The sequence below is a fragment of the Dasypus novemcinctus genome, chromosome 11, assembly GCF_030445035.2.
Source record: "Dasypus novemcinctus isolate mDasNov1 chromosome 11, mDasNov1.1.hap2, whole genome shotgun sequence".
Classification (NCBI taxonomy): domain Eukaryota; kingdom Metazoa; phylum Chordata; class Mammalia; order Cingulata; family Dasypodidae; genus Dasypus; species Dasypus novemcinctus.
Window position 1 is genome coordinate 48,036,647 of NC_080683.1, and position 21,541 is coordinate 48,058,187.

General features: G+C 39.9%; 1 protein-coding gene across 7 annotated transcripts in view; it reads left to right on the plus strand.

Annotated features, from left to right (window-relative positions):
- Positions 1 to 21,541, plus strand: part of MYO6 (myosin VI) — a 183,743-nt gene that overhangs the window by 7,696 nt on the left and 154,506 nt on the right. For 2 of the 7 annotated variants that reach the window (XM_058307051.2, XM_058307054.2), the window contains exon 2: positions 2,623 to 2,705. The exons of the other annotated variants lie outside the window; for them this stretch is intronic. The gene's annotated coding sequence lies outside the window, so the exon portion shown is untranslated. The remainder of the gene's footprint in view (positions 1 to 2,622; positions 2,706 to 21,541) is intronic. 7 annotated transcript variants of the gene reach the window in all.

Genomic DNA, 21,541 nt, shown 5'->3' on the forward strand with positions numbered 1-21,541 from the left:
TGTGGGAGCTGTGGCTTTGAGGCAGGCTGGGAAGGAGGAAGAAGTTCCTCTCTGCCTTTGGATCTTATTGCCAGAACCCAACATTGCTGAAACCCATCTGGAAGGCAGGTGATGATCTCTGTAGGCTTATCCTCCCAGGCCAGAAGCAGCTCAGAGAAGGAACTTGGGGTAGAATGGAGCAAACGGAGAATAATTGGGACATTAATTAGAACCTTTGGGAATTTGTAGCATTTCCTTGGGGCATTTTACATAACTTTTAGCATCGTGATACACTGGCAAAATACTTGGGTCTGCTTGTTCTATGTATGCTTTTAAAACATAGTTAATCCATATTCTCATTGAACTGAACAATTACTTTAGGGACTTTTGAAGATTCTTATAATCCAATGAGAAAAATAAACTAGTTCTGTTAACATAAAGCACTTTTTTAATATGTTATTAAACCTTGATGAGATATTTTGCTTCTTTAGATAATTTTGGTTTAATGGAATAAATGTCATTTCATTAAGAAAAATCTTTTAATGACTTACTTTAAAACATGTTTGAGGGAAGTGAACCTGGCTCAACTGATAGAGCATTCGCCTACCATATGGGAGTCCATGGTTCAAACCCAGGGCCTCCTGACTCATGTGAGAGGGCTGTGCCATGCAAGGGTGTCCCCTGCATAGGGGAGTCCCACAAGCAAGGAGTGCACCCTGTAAGGAGAGCTGCCCAGCGCAAAAGAAAGTCCAACCTGCCCAGGAGTGGTGACACGCACACAGAGAGTTGAGACAGCAAGATGATGCAACAAAAAGAGACACAGATTCTCGGGCTGCTAACAAGAATAGAAGTGGACACAGAAGAACACATAGCAAATGGACACAGAGAGCAGACAACTTGGGGAGGGGGGTGGAAGGGGAGAGATGAGAGATATAAATAAAAAAATCTTTGGGAAACGGACTTTGGCCCAGTGGTTAGGGCGTCCGTCTACCATATGGGAGGTCCGCGGTTCAAACCCCGGGCCTCCTTGACCCGTGTGGAGCTGGCCATGCGCAGCGCTGATGCGCGCAAGGAGTGCCCTGCCACGCAAGGGTGTCCCCGCGTGGGGCAGCCCCACGCGCAAGGAGTGCGCCCGTGAGGAAAGCCGCCCAGCGTGAAAAGAAAGTGCAGCCTGCCCAGGAATGGCGCTGCCCACACTTCCCATTCCGTGCCGCTGACGACAACAGAAGCGGACAAAGAAACAAGACGCAGCAAATAGACACCAAGAACAGACAACCAGGGGAGGGGTGGGGGGAATAAATAAATAAATCTTTAAAATAAATAAATAAAAAATGTAATTGTCATAAAAAAAAATCTTTAAAAAAAACCCCATGTTTGACAAGAAAAGGTAACAATTCTTTGTATTCTTGAATTTATACTCCCTATTCACGTGGACTTTCTTGATAGCGAAAACACTAAAACATTGTCTAGATGTGATAGCAGTTACTAGATGTAAAACTTATGAAATAATTTCTTTTAATCTTAAGCCCCCCTTTTAAAAAGAACTTTTTATTTTGAAATAATTTCATGCTTATAGGACAGTTGCAAAAATAATACAAACCCCTACAGAATTCCAGTATTACCATAACTTCCAGATCCCCAGATCTACCAATTTTAACATTTTGCCACCTTTGCCATATCATTCTATTTAACCTACCTACCTACCTACTTACCTATCTTCGGAATATTTGTGAGCAGGTTGAACATATCATACTCCTTGAACACATAATACTTCCATGTACATTTCCTAGGAGCAAGGATGTTGATGTATGTGATCACCTTGAGTGCAGGTTCAAGTTAAATTTAACGTTGATGTAAAGCTTAGAGTATATATTTCGTTTCTTATTTCCTACTACTGTCTGTTTGAGCCTTTTCTCCTCCATTCTTAGATCACATCCAGTGTCATGTGGTGCAGCGGTGCTCAGAGATGTAATCACCAAATGCAGTGAATGTCTCATGATGATTGAGGAGGTTGTTGTTATGGGGGGAGGCATGGGGTCAGGGGGGTGGGGGGTATATGGGGACCTCATATTTTTTGAATGTAACATTAAAAAAAAAGGCAAAAAAAATTGTCATTATCTCTTTAGTTTCTCTTTCTTTTTAAAAAATTGTGTAAACATAAATTTTGCTGTTCCAACCCCTCCCAACCATACCACTCAGTGGGATTATTCACATTCAACATTCATGTATTCCATAACTAAAACTTTCCTTTCACCCCAAACAGAAACCTTACACTCATTTTGTATTAACTCTCCACTCCTTGTGACCTGTACTCTACTTTTTATTTCTGTGAGTTTGCATATTCTCTGATATTTTCTTTGTGTTTACCATGGAGCTTAAATTCAGAATCCTAAATTTATAACAATTTCTTTTGCTTTGATACAAATTTAACTTTATACATTATGTTCCTATACACTCAGGTCCCCTTATGTAGTTCTTGTCATAAATTATATGTTTATCCATTGGGTTCAAAATCATTGGTTTATCATTACATTTTTTTTTTTAAAGATCTATTTTTTGTTTATTTCTCCCCCTTGCTCCCCCTGTTGTCTGCTCTCTGTGTCCATTCATTGTGTGTTCTCTGTCTGCTTGTATTCTCATTAGGCGGCTCTGGGAACCAATCCTGGAATCTTCCGGAGTGGGGGAGAGGCAATCACACTCTTACGCCACCTCAACTCCCTGTTCTGGTACGTCTTCTTATTTTCTCTCCTCTGTGTCTCTTGTTGTGTCATCTTGCTGTGCTAGCTCTCTGCGTAGGCCAGCAATCCCGTGTGGGGCAACATTCCTGTGTGGGCTGGCACTCTGCATAGGCCAGCTTGCCAAGTGGGCCAGCTTGCCCTCACCAGGAGGCCCCAGGCATCGAACCCTGGACCTCGCATATGGTAGATGGGAGCCCAATTTTGGTTGAGCCACATTCGTTTCCCTGTCATTACATTTTATTCATTTGTCTTTTTTTTTCTTCCCCTCCCTCTTCCCTTCCCCCACCCTGCTGTTTTTTTGCTGTTTGTGTCCATTTGCTCTGTAATCTTCTATATCTATTTCTCTTTTTGCCTTCTCTTCTCGTCTTTCTCCTTTAGGATTCACCAGGATTCGCCCCTGGGGACCTCTGATGTGGAGAGAGGGTCCCTGTCAATTGCACCACCTCAGTTCCTGGTCTCTGCTACGCTTCACCTTGACTCTCTCCTTTGTCTTTCTTTTGTTGTGTCATCATCTTGCTGGATGACTCACTTGTGTGGGCACTGGCTCATCACGTGGGCACTGTCTTGCCACTCAGGCATGCTCTCTCTCCTTTCTTTTTCACCAGGAGGACCCAGGGATCCAACCTGGGTCCTCCCATGTGGTAGCAGAGGCCCTATCACTTGAACAATGTCTGCTTCCCTCTTTTGTCTTTTAAATCCTAATGGAAGTAAAAAGTGGAGTTACAGATAAGAAATACAATAGTACTGGTATTTTTATTTACAAATGTTACTAGAGGTCTTTTTTTTTTTAATTAAAAAAGGAATTTGTTTATTGAGGGCAAGGGAATATAAACAATATAAAATCAAAAGCTTATCTGGCATTTAACTGCCTTGTTGTCCTCTACCTGTCAAATGAGAGTTGGATTTTATTTGTACATTTTCTAAAGGCCTGGATATGCTGTGAAATCCTTAATCAAAGGGAGGCTGTGGGGCAGATTCCTAAGCAACTCGGGATAATTCTTAGGAGGGTGGGGAAATTAATTCCTCTATTCTGCCTACTTCATTTCCTTCTGCTTCATATGTACTACAGAATAGTCATTGCACTTTGTGAAAAGAAGCTCTGGAGGCCCATTTTGCCATCTTGACACTGGTCCAGATCCTTCCTTATTTTGTTTACTGACAGAGGGTCTTTTTGATTTTCCAAAAATCCAGGGAACTCCTTTTCCATGAGTACTCTCAAGTCCTCCTTTGTTAAGTAGCCTTTATCTCTGGCAGATTTGTGAAACATAAACATCATAGTTTCTATGGCATGTTCCATTTGAGATGGCATTTTGATGAGGTCTCTTGAAACTTTGGATGGGAGTCATGGCCCAGATACTCTGGATGCTGGTATGCAGAGCTAGCAAGCAGCAGGCAGTGGGCTTGGCATATTAGTATGTAGGGGTGGGTGGGCAGGGGATGAGGCATGGGTCCCATGTAGGCAGCCAAGATCTTTATTTCTTCTTGTGGTGTCCATCAGTTGTCAGTTGTCCTTTCACCCTGCAGCATTCTCTTTAGCATTTCTTATAGGGCTGTCTAGTGGTGATGAAGTACCTCAACTCCCTTGTAAGTTGCTTCTTTTGACTTTTGGAATTCTCTAACCATTGCCTTCAAATGCCTTTAGGAGGCACAGCAGATTAACATCCCAGCTTGAGCTCCAGAAGAGACCCAGAAGAACTACAAATATTTATTTTAAGGCAAGTGATAGATCTACCTGTAGTCAAAGGTGGTCCAAATGAAGGAGTGTCTTATTGAGGATAGAGGACAGATGCCTAAAATGTGACTGCTCAACTCATCTATACCCTGCCCCACCACTGCCTCTAATTAATAGCTCAGGAAGATAGCTCTTTTCTGTAAAAAAAACAAAATAAAAACCAACAAACCGTGGTGCATTATGGGTCTATATGAGTTTCATCTGTTTGGAATTTGTTGAACATCTTGAATATGTATATTCAAGTCTTTTGTTAAATTTGGAGGGTTTCAGCCATTATTTCTTTGAATATTCTCTTTTCTTTTCCTGGGACTCCCACAATGCATATATTGGTATGCTTGATGGTGTCTCACAGATTCCTCAGGCCCTGCTCACTTTTCTTCATTCTTTCCTCTTTCTGCTCCTCAGACTGGAAGATTTAATTATCTTATCTTCAAGTTCACTGATTCATTTTTCTGCCAACTTGAATCTGCTGTTGAACCTCTTTAGGGAAATTTAATTTTTGTTACTGTGGTCTTCAGTTCTGGTTCCTTTTTATAATTTCCATCTCTCTGTTGATAATACCTTTGTTTTCATTTGTTGTTTTCCTGATTTCCTTTAGTTCTTTGGTCATGTTTTCCTTTAGCTCTTTGAGCATATTTTGAATGAAGTTTTAAAACTCTTTGTCTACACTATCCTCACTGATGGTTTCTAATGCTTTAATCTTCTTCTTTGCCTGAACCATTGTCTCCTGTGGCTTTGTATGTTTTGCTATCTTTTGTTGAAACCTGGACATTTTAATATTTTCACGTGTTATCACTGGAATTTAGATACTGAGGTATCTATTCCTTAAACTTGTATTAAGCTAGTGTTTAAGGCAGCTTCTCTTGAGTGCCAGGAGTCAACTCACTACTCCTCCCCTTTCTAAAAAAAAAAAAAAGGGAAAATAACACAAAACACAAAATACCTTTCCCAGTCTTTGCAGATTGACCTGAGCCAGTGTTCTCTTTCAGACCTTATCCATACAATGAGTTGGGAGCCCATGATCCTTTTTGTACGTGCTTTTTATCTTGGACATGTGTATGTATCCTAGGAAGTGCCCTCTTTATGTGGGTATGAATATCTCTTCTTCCCAATAAAACAGTTTCCTCATAGTCCTGGGCACTGCACTGTGTACCCTATAGCCACCAATCCTTTGTCCCAGGCAGCACCACTTGACTGCTTTCCCATAGCATTCGGTCGGAGAGCTCTTTAAGTTGCCTTCTATATTCAGGGCGAGTTCTGAGACAGCACTTCCCACCACTAGACAGATTGTGCAAGACATACAAGCACCCAATATGTGCACGAGGATTACTCAGCTCTCTCTGGAACTGGGACCAGAGAGCCACTGGGAGCAGGTAAGGGGATGAAGTAAGGGCAAGCCAAGGTGCCACGAGATCCTATCACTTTTTAGTACCCTTTTTCTTCATTCATTGTTTGCCCTGTTACAGAAGTCATCTGGAATTTGTAGAAAGATGTTTCTGCCAGTTCTTGCTAGTCATTCAAAGCTTCTGTGTTGGGTGTATTGTGGGGTGGGGAGCAGGGACAGGGAAAGACCCTACAGCATCTAACCCTATCTTGATTGGGACAGGGCCCCCAAACCCTTTTCAAAACATTGAATTTCTGTATAAATTTGCTGAAATTTGCTGTTATCACCAACTCTTTTTTGCTAATGCCAACTTCACCTAGTTAATTTTAAGTTCATCTAAAAAAAGTGTGAATCTGTGCTCTTTATTTTGAATAGATTACTGAGGGTTACTAAAGAAAAGAGTTTCTCTTCTTACGAGCTGTAGGACCTTAAAATATGAGCAGTACTCTCCCAAACACAGGTAGATTATGTCTTATATACCTTTTCTTCTTTGAGGGTCCCAGGGGAAGAGAAGTACAAGATCTTTGATTAAGAAGCAGCTATAATGGGTCTTTTTTTTTTTTAAAGATTTATTTATTTATTTATTTCCACCCCACCCCACCCCTGTTGTCTGTTCTCTGTGTCTATTTGCTGCGTCTTCTTTGTCCGCTTCTGTTGTTGTCAGCGGCACGGGAATCTGTTTCTTTCTGTTGCGTCATCTTGTTGTGTCAGTTCTCCATGTGTACGGCACCATTTCTGGGCAGGCTGCACTTTCTTTTGCGCTGGGTGGCATTTCTGGGCAGGCTGCACTTTCTTTTGCGCTGGGTGGCTTTCCTTCCAGGGCTCACTCCTTGCGCGTGGGCCTCCCCTACGCCACGCCGGGGACACCCCTGCGTGGCTCGGCACTCCTTGCACGCATCAGCACTGCGTGTGGGCCAGCTCCCCACGGGTCAAGGAGGCCCGGGGTTTGAACCGCGGACCTCCCATGTGGTAGACGGACTAACCACTGGTCCAAGTCTGGCGCCTATAATGGGTCTTATTCACAGCTTCCATAAAAGGTAGAGCTATATTGCCTACAGTTTAGCATATTAACCAAATAAACACCTGGCTGTGAGAATTTGGCATACAAATAAAGGCTACTTTTGGACACCTATGTCATAATAGTCTTTTTGTGTGTGTGGGAACAAGAATGTTCTTTTAGCTTGTCTTCAAGATTATGGTTAAAGGGAAAAACAGGTTTGGAATAAACCAAATAGAACCTGTGCCTGGAAATAATGCAATTAGATATTTTCTTGGTGAGTGGATGTTCTTTTGAAAAAAGGGGATATTTCAGACTTTGGTGGGATCTTCTAAAAACACGTTTTTAATTTTGTTTTGGCATTAATAGGGTATAAGTATCTAGCAGGAGAGAGTTGAGGCTGTTGGTTTTTCCATGTTGTGCTCTTTGAATTTCCCTGATTTGAGGATTGAGTTATTCCAGAGAGAACTTTTCTCTTATTCCTTGTTATTTTTTTCTAAAATTAGATGAACCAGCTGTGTTTTGGTTTGTGGGCATGATTTGCTGTCTGTTATCCTTTTGGTTTTAGTGTTTGGGGAAGAACAAAGTATGCTTGGGTATGTGTTTTGAAGAAGAATGTATTTGTTTCTCTGCTTTTCCTGTTCATCATTGTTGACTTTGCAAATTAGAAAAGCAAGATGATTTATGTATCTATTGTGCTAGTCTTTGAGGTCAAACAAAACTTCTTTGGTGTTGGTGATTGAGATGAAGGAGAAAACAGATAAATGTAAAGTTTAAAAAATTACCATGTATTTAAATGGATATTTGAGGAGGTTCATACTAGTTTGCAAAAGATTTTCTAGCAGTTGTGGTGAAGTGGGGAGAATAGGAATTGAATAATTTCTACCATATGACTGGATGTCACTACAGATGTTTTAGAAACCAGAAAAAATATTTATATTGATCAGAATTTTATATAAGGGTATATTCTACTAATAAGTTTGTGTTTTTGGGGGGCGGGCAGCAGAAGTTAGGAATTCATAAACCAGTTGTTTAATTCGGTGATTTTAATGATTCATTAGTAAAAATGGAGATAGCCTGATGACTACAGGAGTGTTTGCAGGAATGTTAGAGTGTCAGGAGGTGTGCTTTTATTTGTTAAAAATTTGCTTCCAGAACTGGTCCAGAATCTCATGGACTTTGGTTCTGTCCTCTCTTTGACAGACAACATTGATATACATTAGTATTTTCAGAAAATGGAGACAGCTGAGTAAGTCAGCATGCTAGACTATTTAAGGGTCTAGATCTGATGGGTTGGGGGAGGCAGTATATTGTAGTGATAAACTGACTGAGTGATCTGCAATGACTGTAGAGTAGTACAATTCTAACAGTCCTAATAATTCTTAAGGGCCATTTACATGTCAAACATTTTTGAGTGTTCCTCTCATTTGCTTCTCACATTGACCCTGTGATGTGGGTATACGTATGATCTTATTTTACGGCTGAGAGAGTTGGTATCTAACTACTTTGTTAAGGTCACTCAAGTGATAAGGGTCTTTCCCAACTTTGACTTGTCAATAACCTTATGCTCTGTGTTCTTTTAAAGATTCAGAGCTTTGACAAACCCTCCAAGTTTAATCTGTTCTTTCTGTACCTAAACAAGGGGTGGTTAAATCATGATATCTTCCAGCTTTTGCCCATGTTTAAGTCCAAAGCAGACAGCTCCTCTGTTGCATCCTCTTTTTCACCAGAGGCCAGACTCTGTCCTCACAGTCATGCTTTACCTAGAGCTCTGGCATTCCTGCCAGTTGATGAAAGAAGGGAAACTACCTGGATACACATAGTCTAAACCATTCTTTATGGCACATGCCTTTCCAACTCCTTAACACCTACCAGTTTTAATTATATACTTAACATATTTGCTTTAAACAAATGTATTCCTGTAAGGTTTTGTGTAAATTAAATAAAAAATGGAATTGTACTATTTTTGCTATCCTGGGAATGCTCCATTATTAAAGAAACCCTATTGTGATTTCTTTTGTGAAAGGAAGAATCTTTTTTTTTTTTTTTTAAGGTACTGGGGCCAGAGATTGAACTTGACACCCTCTTTGGGAAGCCGGCACTCAACTATTGAGCTACTGAGCTACATTGGCTCCCCCGAGTTGGTTTTATCATTTGTTTTGTTGTTTATTTTATTTTTTAGGATATACTAGGGATTGAACCCAGGACCTTGTATGTGGGAGGCAGGTGCTCAGCTGCTTGAGCTACATCTGCTCCCAGGAGAATCTTTTTCAACATAATTGTTTTCTAGATTATACTGATAAAATATGGATTTTTCACACAATAGCTTTGTATAAACTTAGGCCCAGCTAAATACACATTTGATATAAATATGCCAAGATGAAGTTTGAGCTCATATTGGCCTTGGTATTGTTAAAAAAAAAAAGATTGGGTAAAATATATATACCCTCTTTTTTAATTCTTTTTAAAAATTATTTATTTTTTAAAGATTTTATTTATTTCTCTCCCCCCGTTCCCCTGTTGTCTGCTCTGTGTGTCCATTCGCTCTGTGTTCTTCTGTGTCTGCTTATGTTCTCATTAGATAGCTCTGGGAACCAGTCCCGGTACCTTCCAGAGTGGGAGAGAGGCGATTACTCTCTTGCGCCACCTTGGCTTCCTGCTCTGTTACGTCTTCTAATTTTCTCTCCTCTGTGTCTCGTTTTGTCATCTTGCTGTGCCAGCTCTCTGCGTTGGCCAGCACTCTTACGCGGGGTAGCTTTCCTGCACAGGGTGGCATTTTCACGCAGGGCAGCATTCTCACACAGGGCGGCATTCCCGCACAGGGCAGTACTCCTGCACGGGGCTGCGTTCCTGCATGGGCCAGTACTCCATGTGGGCCAGCTCCCCATGTGGGCCAGCTTGCCCTCACCAGGAAGCCCTTGATATTGAACCCTGGACTTCCTATATGGTAGACTGGTGGTTCAACCCATTTCCCAATTAATATATATATATACACTTTCAATAAATGTCATCTGTTGGACTTCTAGTAAAATTTACTTTAGTGTGCTTATTTAATAGTAAGAACAAAGTTCTTTTAAACAGTTGAGGTTCAATATATCAAAGTAAAATGCTTTTTGTGTCATACAATTCATTAGGTAAATCCTAGTGTTCTGTTTAAGTGCTCAAATCTGTTTTGCATGACTCTGAAATAAATTCTCTGAAAATAACAAGAAATTTTAAAAAATTATTTTAATTAAAAAATTTGTTATAGTTGAAAAGCACATAATTGTTTGGAAAACATATTTTCATGTAGCCTTGGGTAAAATACTTATTCTGAGTACCTAATACCATGCTAATAAGTCCTTGTAATCTGTATTTTGTTCCTAACACTCAACAGAACTACTTGGTCACCTCCTAATTAATAGATCCAGTGACCTCATTTAGATCATTATTCTTTTCCAGACTCTTCAGCTATTGGCCAACTAATCCTCCTTGAAACTTGAAACACTTTCCTTCCTAGCCTTCTGTGGTCATTTACTTTCTTAGGTGTCTGACTTCATGTTTTGTTTTTGCTATTCATTTTCCTCTGCACATGCCTTTAGTGTTCATATTCTCATAAAATCCTGTACTTGGCATTTTGCTCTACTCTGTTCATATTTTTGATAATTATATCAGCCCCATGGTTCCAGCTCTCATCTTTGGGAAGATTTTTCCAAAATTTCTTGACCAACAACACTGCCAAACTAACTGATGCTCTCCAGACATCTTAAAACTTCACATATTCCAATCAAATCCACCTTCCTTAAGAAATTTGCATCTTCTGTTTCCCTTGTCCAGAAAATGGCAACACTATTACCCTGCTTGTTCAAGCTCAGAACCCTCTCTCATCCTTCCTTCTTCATTTGGCAGATTCTATAAGTTGTCAAACCCTGTTCTGCCTTTCAGAGGTTGTCCTTCACTTTCTAACGCCTCTGATTGAGTTCAAGTCTCATTACTTTTCCTTCTAGTCATTATCTCCTTATATTTGGTGCTTTTTCTCAGTCTTCAGTCTATCCTGTACATTGTCATTAGGGTTATAATTCAAAGTAGAAATCTGGTTGTAATATCCTCTTGCTCAGTAAGAATCCAGAATAGTCCTGTGTTAATACATTTTAGTCTAGACTCTTATTGTGCAATTCAAAACCTATTGTGACCTGATTTCTTGGCCCACTTTTCCACTTGAGTATCTGTACTACTTCTGACATTGTACTATGCTTTAGCCATTGTCTTAGTCCCCAAACTTGTCCCCAAACATTCTCGTGTCCCCTTTTTCCCATCTCCTTACTCTTGCTCTAATGAACCCTTTGTCTGGTGTACCCTTCCTATAGTCTTACCAGTCTTTTAGGACCTGTTTAAATTAAATCTTTCAAAGTAGCTGATTTAGCTTGTTAGAGGCTGCCAATGCAATATACCAGAAATATATTGGCTTTTATAATGGGCAGTTATTAGGTTACGAGTTTACAATTCCAAGGCTGGGAAAAAATGTCCAAATCAGGGCATCAGGTGAATCTCTCTCCCCGACGGTTGGCTACTGGTGATCCTAGATTCCTGCCCTGTGGCAGGGCACAATGGCAACTCTGCCGGTCCTTCTCATCTGGGCTGTGTTGCTTTTAGCTTCTTGCTCCCCCTTGACCTTCTCTCTTAGCCTCTCAGGGGCCTTCTTTCTCAGCCTCTGGGGGGGCCTCTTTTCATGCCTTTGTGCTCTGCCAATTTCAGCCTCTGGCCTCCGGGACCTCTCTCTTTGTTTCTGAGGCCTTCTTTCTGTGACTGTGGCTTTTATACCTCTGTTTATAAAGCATTCCTCTAAAAGGATTAAGGCCTACCCTGAGTCATGCTGTAATAAAGTGACCTAATCAGAAGGACATTGCCTTACCTCAATCTAATCTAATCAAAGTTTCACAATAAGGTTTAATTTAAAAACAATTTTCTGGGTTCCACATAAAAGACTCAAATCAACACAGTAGCCTTCACAAATTTACTATCTGAAGTTATACCTGTATTATAATCTTCATCACAGGTTGTATAAAATGTGTGTATCTTCCTTTATTCTCCCGTGCTTGCACTAGATTGTGAGTAACTAGAAGGTGTTAATTGCCTGTCCAAAGGCTTTGTAAGGTTTTGTATAGATCAAATCTCAGGTCTCAGGACCGCTTTACATTCTTAAAAATTATTGAGAACTCTACAAATAGATTTTTTAAATGTGGGTTATATTTATAAATAGTTACTGTATTAGAAGTTAAATGATCTAATCTATTTACAAATAATAATAAGTACATGTTGTATTAATCAGCCAAAGGGGTGCTGATGTAAAATACCAGAAATTTGTTAGTTTTTATAAAGGTTATTTATTTGGGGTAGGAGCTTACAGTTACTAGGCCATCAAGCATAAGTTACTTCCCTCACCAAAGTCTATTTCCACGTGTTGGAGCAAGATGGCTGCCCATGTCTGTGAGGGTTCAGGCTTCCTGGGCTCCTCTCTTCCAGGGCTTAGCTCCTCTGTTTTCTCCATCAGGTCAATTGTAGACTATGAGCCTCTCTAGACTTTGCCTCTCTCCACAAGGTCGTCTGTAGACTATCAGGTGAATGGCTCTGTCTCTCTCCCTAGGGTTTCTGCCATGTCTAAAGAGCTGTTTCTATTCCTCTTTGTTTGGTCTCGTGGCTCAGGTCCTTTCTTCCCAGGGCTTGCTTCTCTTTCCTCTGTGTTCTTACTTCTGGGGGCTCCAGCTTAAGACTTCAGCATCACACTCCACCATCAAAACTCCAACATCCAAAACCCTCAGTTCTGTCCTTTGCCATGCCTTTTGTCTGTGAGTCCCCATCCACCAAGGGGTGGGGACTCAATGCCTTAATCATAACTTTTTATTTAAGATTTATTTCTCCTCTCCCCCTCCCCCCGTTGTCTGTTCTCTGTGTCCATTTGCTGTGTGTTCTGCATCCATTTGTATTTTATCAGGTGGCACTGGGAAACCGTGTCTCTTTTTTGTTGCATCATCTTCCTGAGTCAGCTCTTCGTGTGTGTGGCACCACTCCTGGGCGGACTGCACTTTTTTCATGTGGGATGGCTCTCCTTGCAGGGTGCACTCCTTGCACGTGGGGTTCCCCTACGTGGGGGACACCCCTGCATGGCACAGCACTCCTTGTGTGTGGCAGCACTGTGCATGGCCTGCTCACCACACAGTGACACTCTATCAGTTGAGCCATGTCTGCTTCCCCTAATCATAACTTAAACATGCCCAGGTACAGACCAGATTACAAACATAATCCAGTATCCATTTTTAGAATTCATAACCATATCAAACTGCTACACATGTTAATAGAAATCTTTTATATTATTTTCCAAAGCAAAAAAAAAAAAAGTAGAAGTTGCACTATTTTACATTTTATAAATTTGTCTGACTTAATAAAAGAGATCTGAATTTTCATACCTGCTTATGCATTCAATTTATTGCAGTATGTTTTTAGGTTGAGGTACATCTTACATGAAGAGACTCTGGCCTTACACAGATATGTAGTTGGGAAAGTGAGACTTATTTATTTAGCGTTTTCAGATAATTGTGCATATTCATCTCTTATTCTATACCAAAACTCAACAATAGTAGTTTCTTAAAGTTTAATTTCAAGGTGGAATCTGAAATTTACTAATGAACTTTTTGAAGTCTCTTACATTACAACCCGTTGGTCCTTTTTGCACTTTGACTGGATCTTTTATGCAGTCTTGATTTTATAGCATGTTATATTGGCCATTAGGAATATATAGATTCATTGCGTTATGCAGATCTTCCAAATTTATGTAATATCAAAAAATCGTATTCTGACCTTATCAGAGACAACTTTAAGTATCAGGAAGCTGTTACGCTCATTGTGGTGGATACACGTGTTCTCAGATTCTACTTTTCATTGGAAAGCCTGAGTTTTACCATTGTCAGCATATACTAAGTTGTTTTTCTTGAAATGAACAGGCTTCCTTGAGGAAAAAAAAAACAACAACAATGCCTGCCAAATACCCAAGTTTAAATAACCACGGTAATTTTCAGTAATTTTTTTCAAGTAGAAATGGTGTTCCATGAACAAATGGGCCTGGCCCCATCATGAAGTTCACAAATCAAACATTCACAAAAGTCTTTTCCTAGAGACCATGTCATCTTTGTGGTGCAGCAAAAATGCTGTATATGCATTTCCCATTTTCTCTTACAAAATATTAAAAAGACGTGTACTTTCAGACTGAATTATGATAAAATTAGTAAATTTTACTGCTTCATCAAGGACATTCTTAAGTGAAACTAGCATTCTTTTTATTTTTTAAAAAATATTTATTTTACTTTATTTTTTTATTATTTTTTTTTTTTTTAAAGATTTATTTATTTATTTAATTTCCCCCCCTCCCCTGGTTGTCTGTTCTTGGTGTCTATTTGTTGCGTCTTGTTTCTTTGTCTGCTTTTGTTTCTTTGTCCGCTTCTGTTGTCGTCAGCGGCACGGGAAGTGTGGGCGGCGCCATTCCTGGGCAGGCTGCTCTTTCTTTTCACGCTGGGCGGCTTTCCTCACGGGCGCACTCCTTGCGCGTGGGGGCTCCCCCACGCGGGGGACACCCTTGCATGGCACGGCACTCCTTGCGCGCATCAGCACTGCGCATGGCCAGCTCCACACGGGTCGAGGAGGCCCGGGGTTTGAACCGCGGACCTCCCATATGGTAGACGGACGCCCTAACCACTGGGCCAAAGTCCGTTTCCCTATTTTACTTTATTTATTTCTTCCCTCCTCATTGTTTGTGCTTGCTGTCTGCTCTCTGTTCATATTCTTTTTTGGGTGGCTCTGGGAACTGAACCCAGGACCTCCCATGTGGAATGGAGGTACCCGATTACTTAAGCCTCCTCTGCTTCCAAAACTAGCATTCATTATACTGTGGTGCATGATGGTGAAGAATACAATGAGTACTAGTAGTTTGATGCCACTGCCAAGGTTCTAGCTAAAGTGATAGAAATTTTATCCACATTGCTTTTTTTTAATAATTTTTTTTTAGATTTATTAATTTATTAATTTCTCTCCCCTCCCCCCCCCCAGTTGTCTGTGCTCTGTGTCCACTCGCTGTGTGTTCTTCTGTGTCCACTTCTATTCTTGTCAGCGGCATGGGAATCTGTGTCTCTTTTTGTTGCCTTATCTTCCTGCATTAACTCTCCGTGTATGTGGTGCCACTCCTGGGCAGGCTGGACTTTCATTTGCGCTGGGCGGCTCTCCTTACGGGGCGCACTCCTTGCACGTGGGGCTTCCCTATGTGGGGGACACCCCTGCGTGGCACGGCACTCCTTGCATGCATCAGCACTGCGCGTGGGCCAGCTCCACATGGGTCAAGGAGATCCTGGGTTTGAGCTGCAGACCTCCCGTGTAATAGGCGGACGCTCTATCCATTGATCCCAGTTTACTTCCATAACCACATTGCTTTTGCACCATCAGTGCATCTGTAAATACAGTGAAAAAGACAAATGTCTTAGTATTATTATGAAATTGGTTTTGACCCTGTTGACTCCCTGGAAAGGTCTCAGGAAGGTCTAGGGTCTATTGACCACAATTAAGTAGCTGTTGGTCTCTGTTTTTCTTTAAAGCTGAACAAATGTTTGTTAATACTACAAAATATTAGTATCAGACCAAAAAAACCCCAAAATAAAACATTATGCTAAGTGAAAGACACAAAGTACTATATATTATATGATTCTGTTTGTAATATAAATCAATTTATAAAGATAGAATTAGATTAGTGGTTATGTAGAACTGGGTAAGGACTGCTAAGGGGTATGGAGTTTTGTTTTTTTTAATAATGAAATTGTTCTAAAATTTTCTGTGGTGATAAATGCACATCATTGTAATTGCTGAAAGCCATTGATTATACACTTTGGATAGATCATATGGTGTGTGAATATATCTCAGTAAAACTGCTTAATGAATAAAAAAATACAAAATAAAAAAAGAATTAAAAAAAAAACTAACTTGGTCTAGATTTTTGTCCACTTGAACTAATATGTTTAGGTTTTGTGTAGACCAGATGTGTGGAAGCCTAGAATGTTAGAAGTGGACATTATCCTTGAGTTAATTTAATTCCACTTCCTTTCTAAGAAGTTGAGGAAACTGAGGTGTGGAGGGATTAAGAGACTTGATGAAGTTCACAGCTAAAATTGGTGGCAAAACTAGAAGGTAATTCATGTTTCTTAGTTCAGAGTTCACTTTTTTCCTGCTCATATGGTGCAGTTAAAAAATTTAGAGGTAATTTCAGATGCATTTTATGTAAAGCTATGAAGAGATAATAAGCATTTCTATCTGTGCTGTTATGTGGATACTGTTAAATATCCTTGGAGTGGGATTTTTGAACTTTGTGACCCATAACTCTGGCATCATCTTTTGTCTGTTTTTTTTTCCATCTCTTTTTCCCATACAGTTGACATGAAATTGCTTGCTGTGATCAAAGGGAAGATAGATGAGAAACAAATAATTCAGCATTTAATGAATTATCATTGCTAAAAAATCCTCAAAATATAGCCCCAGTAAAAATCAGTATCATCAATTTGACCTTTAAGAACATATGATTATATATAAAAGTGAAAAATATTTGAACATTTTAGATTATTTCTTTTTAAAAAGTATTGTGGGAAAGTTTTAAACATATTCAGAAAAAGAAAAAAGAGCCTATGAATACTTATATACTCATCATCCAGATTTTTTTTAAAAAAAGATTTATTTTATTTATTTCTTTCCCCTTCTCCCTCCCTGCCCTGTTGTCTGCTCTGTGTCCATTCGTTGTGTGTTCTTCTTTGTCTGCTTGCATTCTTGTCAGGCTCTGGAAATCTGTGTCTCTTTTTGTTGTGTCATCTCTCTGTGTATACGACACTACTCCTGGGCAGGCTGTGCTTTTTTTGCGCGGGGCAGCTCTCCTTGTAGGGCACATTCCTTGTGTGTGGGGCACCCCTATGCAGGGGGCACCCCTCCATGGCAGAGCACTCCTTGTACATGGCAGCACTGCCTGTGGGCCAGCTCACCACATGGGCCAGAAGACTCTGGATATCAAACCCTGGACCTCCTATATGGCAGGCAAAAGCTCTATTAGTTGAACCTCATCCGCTTCCCTCATCATCCAGATTTAATAGTTAACAACTCATGACTGATCTTGTTTTACCTTTTTCTTTATCTGTAATTATTCTCCCTTACCTTGGATTGGATTCTTTTGGATCAAATCCTAGGTATCATATCATTTCATCAACTTTAAATATTTCATTTTGTAAGAGAGTATTTCTTAAAATTTGGAAATTAGACATCTATAATGAAGTCAAGACTTGGTATCTAAGATATATTGTTTGAGTTAATCTCTCAGAAGTCTTTTCTAGCCTACACAACAAAAACTAGAAATAGAAAACAAAAACAAACAAAAAAACAAAAACCAACTCTCATATTCTCCTTGTTCCAGTGTCTTGTTTCTCTTCTCTTTATTCTATACTTCTTGTAAGAGAAGCCTATATTATAATAACTGTTTCTATCTCTTCTTTGTTCATGCTCACTCATTGCAGTATTGCTTCTGTCTCAGCTCCTGTGCTGAAACTATTCAGGCAAAAATTACCAGTACCCTTCTTATTTCCAAATCCATTTCAATTTTTTTTCAGCTGAAATGTTTGATGATGTTGGCAACCCTTCTTGCTGAGACTTCCTTTTCTTTAGGCTTCCTAGATGGTACTCCCTCTCTCAAGATACTTCCTACCTTTTTGTCTACATTTCTTACCTTGTTCTTCCTTTTTCCTTTCAAATGTCAGGTTTCTGACCTGGGTCCCATTCTGTTTACTGCTATACTAGAAGTTCCCTATTCTGTTGGACCTGGTGCCTCCTTCATGTAGCAATTATTTTGCAATGCTTCCTTTACTATACTGAAATGAAATTAGTAGACAAGATAACCTTTATATGTATTTATATAAAGTTAAAAATAAATTCATATTATTTATGCTGTTTAATATTATAAAAGGAAAGCAATTTATATTAAATATTTTATTTCAGATTGCAAATACTCAGGCATTCCTATATTACAAATAATGAGATGCTCACATCCTATATCACAAATGTAGCAACTGAAATTATAAAAACATATAGGTATGTTGTATTTGTGAATCGATATTGCTCTATAATGTGATTTTTCCAAAATGATAATCACCTTTTAAAAAAAAGATCTGTCTGTCTGTCTGTCTATCTATCTATCTATCTATCTATCTATCTATCTATCTATCTATCTATCTAATCTAGCTAATCTATCTTTCCTTTCCCCCAGATGGTTCTCTTATCTGTCTGTTCATTGTTTGCTCGCCTTCTCCAGGAGACACTGAGAACCTAACCGGGTCCTCCCACGTGGGAGGTGACTGCCTAACAGCCTGAGCCACATCCACTACCCATAGGCTGCACTGTCTACTGGCTTGTGGCATTTGCTTGTTGCATCGGATGTGGCGTCTAGCTCCTTGCTAGCTCCTTGCGGTGGGTGTGGTGTCTAGCTTGTTATGGCGGGTTTGGTGGTGGGTGTGGCGGTGTGCACAGCGTCTAGCTTGTACCCAAGTGTCTGCTGATCTTTAGGAGGCAATGGGACCCAAATCCAGAACCTCCCATGTGGTGGGTGGACACCCAACTGGTTGAGTCACATCGGCTTCCTGTAACACACCTTTTGATAAGGTTCCAAATATAGCAGTCTTCCCTCAGTTCATGTGGTATTCTATTTCTGGAAAATTCAGTGCACATTAAAACAGTGCAAAAATACCTGTAATGTATGTATACATAGAGGTTGTATATTGGATTAGATCCTGGTATCACCTGTCTTCCCTAAGTTTGCTGTTCATATTGCCTTCTGTGTATCATTAATCACATCAGAATAATTTGAAATAAAAAGTAAAACACTTTTAGCACCCTTCCCACAGGAGCCATATCAGTTTGAAGTGTCCTTCTAGACATTTGTTTTGGCCATGATATTCTTATTATTGAGTGCCTTCCCCAGTTTATTCTTGAATGTTGTATGACTGTCTTAAAGTGAGACACTGAATTTTAAACAATTTATACTGATATAAATTAGAAACTATAATAGTTATAAGTGGTATGTAGCAGTTTAATATTACTGATGAATTCCAAAAAGAAATATTGGATTAGATTTGTAAACTGATCTTTTCTGCTGGGTATATTAGATTATATTGGATTCAGAGGTTTGCTTGATTAAGTAACCATGTAAACCTTTTGTGCCAGTAGAGTGTTGAGTCCCAGAGGGTAGGTGGGGACTCACAGATAAAAGCCATGGTAAAGGACAGAGTTGGGGGCTTTTAATGTTGGAGTTCTGATGTTGCAATTTGATACTGAACCTGGAGCCCCAGGGGGAGAGACACAGCTGTTCGCCTCATAGTCTACAGCTAACCTTGTGGGGAGAGGCAAAGCCTAGAGAGCCACGTAGTCTATAGCTGACCTTGTGGAGAAAACAGAGGAGCTGAGCCCAGAGGAACCCAGGAAGCCTGAACCCTCACAGACATTGGCAGCCATCTTGTTCCAACACGTGGAAATAGACTTTGGTGAGGGAAGTAACTTATGCTTCATGGCCTGGTATCTGTAAGCTCCCAAATAAATACCCTTTATAAAAACCAACCAATTTCTGGTATTTTGTGTCAGCACCCCTTTGGCTGTCTAATATGTGGTATGTAGTTTTTTGCCCTTAAATAGCACATGATGCACAAAATCCACTCTTAAACTTTTAAATTGTTGGGAATTCCTTCCATTTTTTAAATGAATTTACTGTTCAAATCATATTTTGCCTTCCAAAACACTTTGCTATCAGCATAGGCCATATCTGTTGCAGAAAGCAAAATGCATAAATAATTTTTTACCTGCAGATTTAGAATATTGAGGTAGCAATAATCTGGTTCATTTTGGATCTGAAATAAAATACAAGATTTCGTCTTTATTTTATGGAAGAGAGTTTTCCTCCGGAAGTGTTTGATCTGTTTTTATACCTTCAAAGGAACAGTGAATCTGGGAATGAGCAAAGGTTAGAAATAAATTATTGTCATAAAATATATGAATTCTTTGGTCATAAATATATAACATAAAGAGATTTCCATAAAGATACATAAGGAGATACCTACTTGAAAACATGGTCAGAATTAATTTTACCATATTATTTATTAGTATTGAGTCAATGATGTGTTCTCAAATTCTATTTGAACTTCTTCACTACTCCCCTTTATACCTCTGGTTTTGTAGACATTTTCCAGTGACTATTTGAGTAATTGAAAGCTAGATGTCATTTTTTTTTTAAGATTTATTTTTCCCCACCCCCTTGTTGTTTGCCTTCGCTGTGTCTGTTTGTTGTTGCTGGTCTTCTTTTTCTAGGAGGCACTGGGAACTGAACCCAGGACTTCCCTGGAAGGAGCGGCCCAATTACCTGAGTCACCTCTGTTCCCTGCTTTGTTGGGTCTGTGATTGCATTTCCTTGCTGTGTCTTTTGGTTGCATCATCTCACTGCATCATCTTATTGCATCAGCTCATCGTGCCAGCCCATCGTGTCAGCCTGCGCCATCTTGCTTGTCTTCTCCAGGAGGAACTGGGATCTGAACCTGGACCTCCCATGTGGTAGGTGGGAACTCAGTTCCCTGAGCCACATCTACTTCCCTAAATTTCTTTTTTTAAATAAAATTTTATTGAAGTATATCATTCATACCTGAACATACTTAAAAAATAAAATGTAGTCAGAGTTGTGAATTTATAAAACAGACATGCATATCTTCATAGAAAGCTCCCCACCAACACCTTGAATTGTTGTGAAACATTTGTTACAAGCTATCAAAGAGCATCTTCAAAATGTTACTACTGACTGTAGCCCATATCTTACTTTGGTGTATTTTCCCTCCAACCTATCTGATTATTAACACCCTATATTAGTATTACATATTTGTTATTGTTCATGAGAAAACGTGCTCACATTTGTCCTGTCTTCCACCACTGAATTCCCCGTATTATGCAGTCCCACGGAAAGCTAGATATCTTTATATCTTTTTTTTTTTTAAGGAGGTATTGGGGATTGAACACAGGACCTCATACACAGGAAGCAGGTGCTCCATTACTGAGCTACATATCTGCTCCCCAATGAGACTTGGCTATTTCATTTGTTTATTAGGAGGTACTAGGGATTGAACCTGGGACCTCGTACATGGGAATCAGGTGCTTAACCACTTGAACTACATTCCCTTCCCTATATGCCTTTTTTTTTTTTTTTAAAGATTTATTTTATTTATTTCTCTCCCCTCCCCTGCCCCTCTTGTCTGCTCTCTGTGTCCATTCGCTGTGTGTTCTTCTGTGTCCGCGTATATTCTTGTCAGCGCCACTGGAATCTATGTCTCTTTTCTTTGCGTCATCTTGCTGTATCATCTCTGTGTGTGTGTGGCATCATTCCTGGGCAGGCTGTGCTTTTTTTGCGTAGGGCAGCTCTCCTTGCAGGGTGCACTCCTTGCGCATGGGGCTCCCCTATGTGGGGGACACCCCTGCGTGGCACAGCATTCCTTGTGCCCATCAGCACTGCGTGTGGGCCAGCTCACCACACCGGGCAGGGCCCCTGGGTTTGAACCCTGGACCTCCTATGTGGTAGGAGGCTCTATTAGTGAGCCAAATCTGCCTCCTTATGTCTTTTAATTGATTTATCTTTCTTG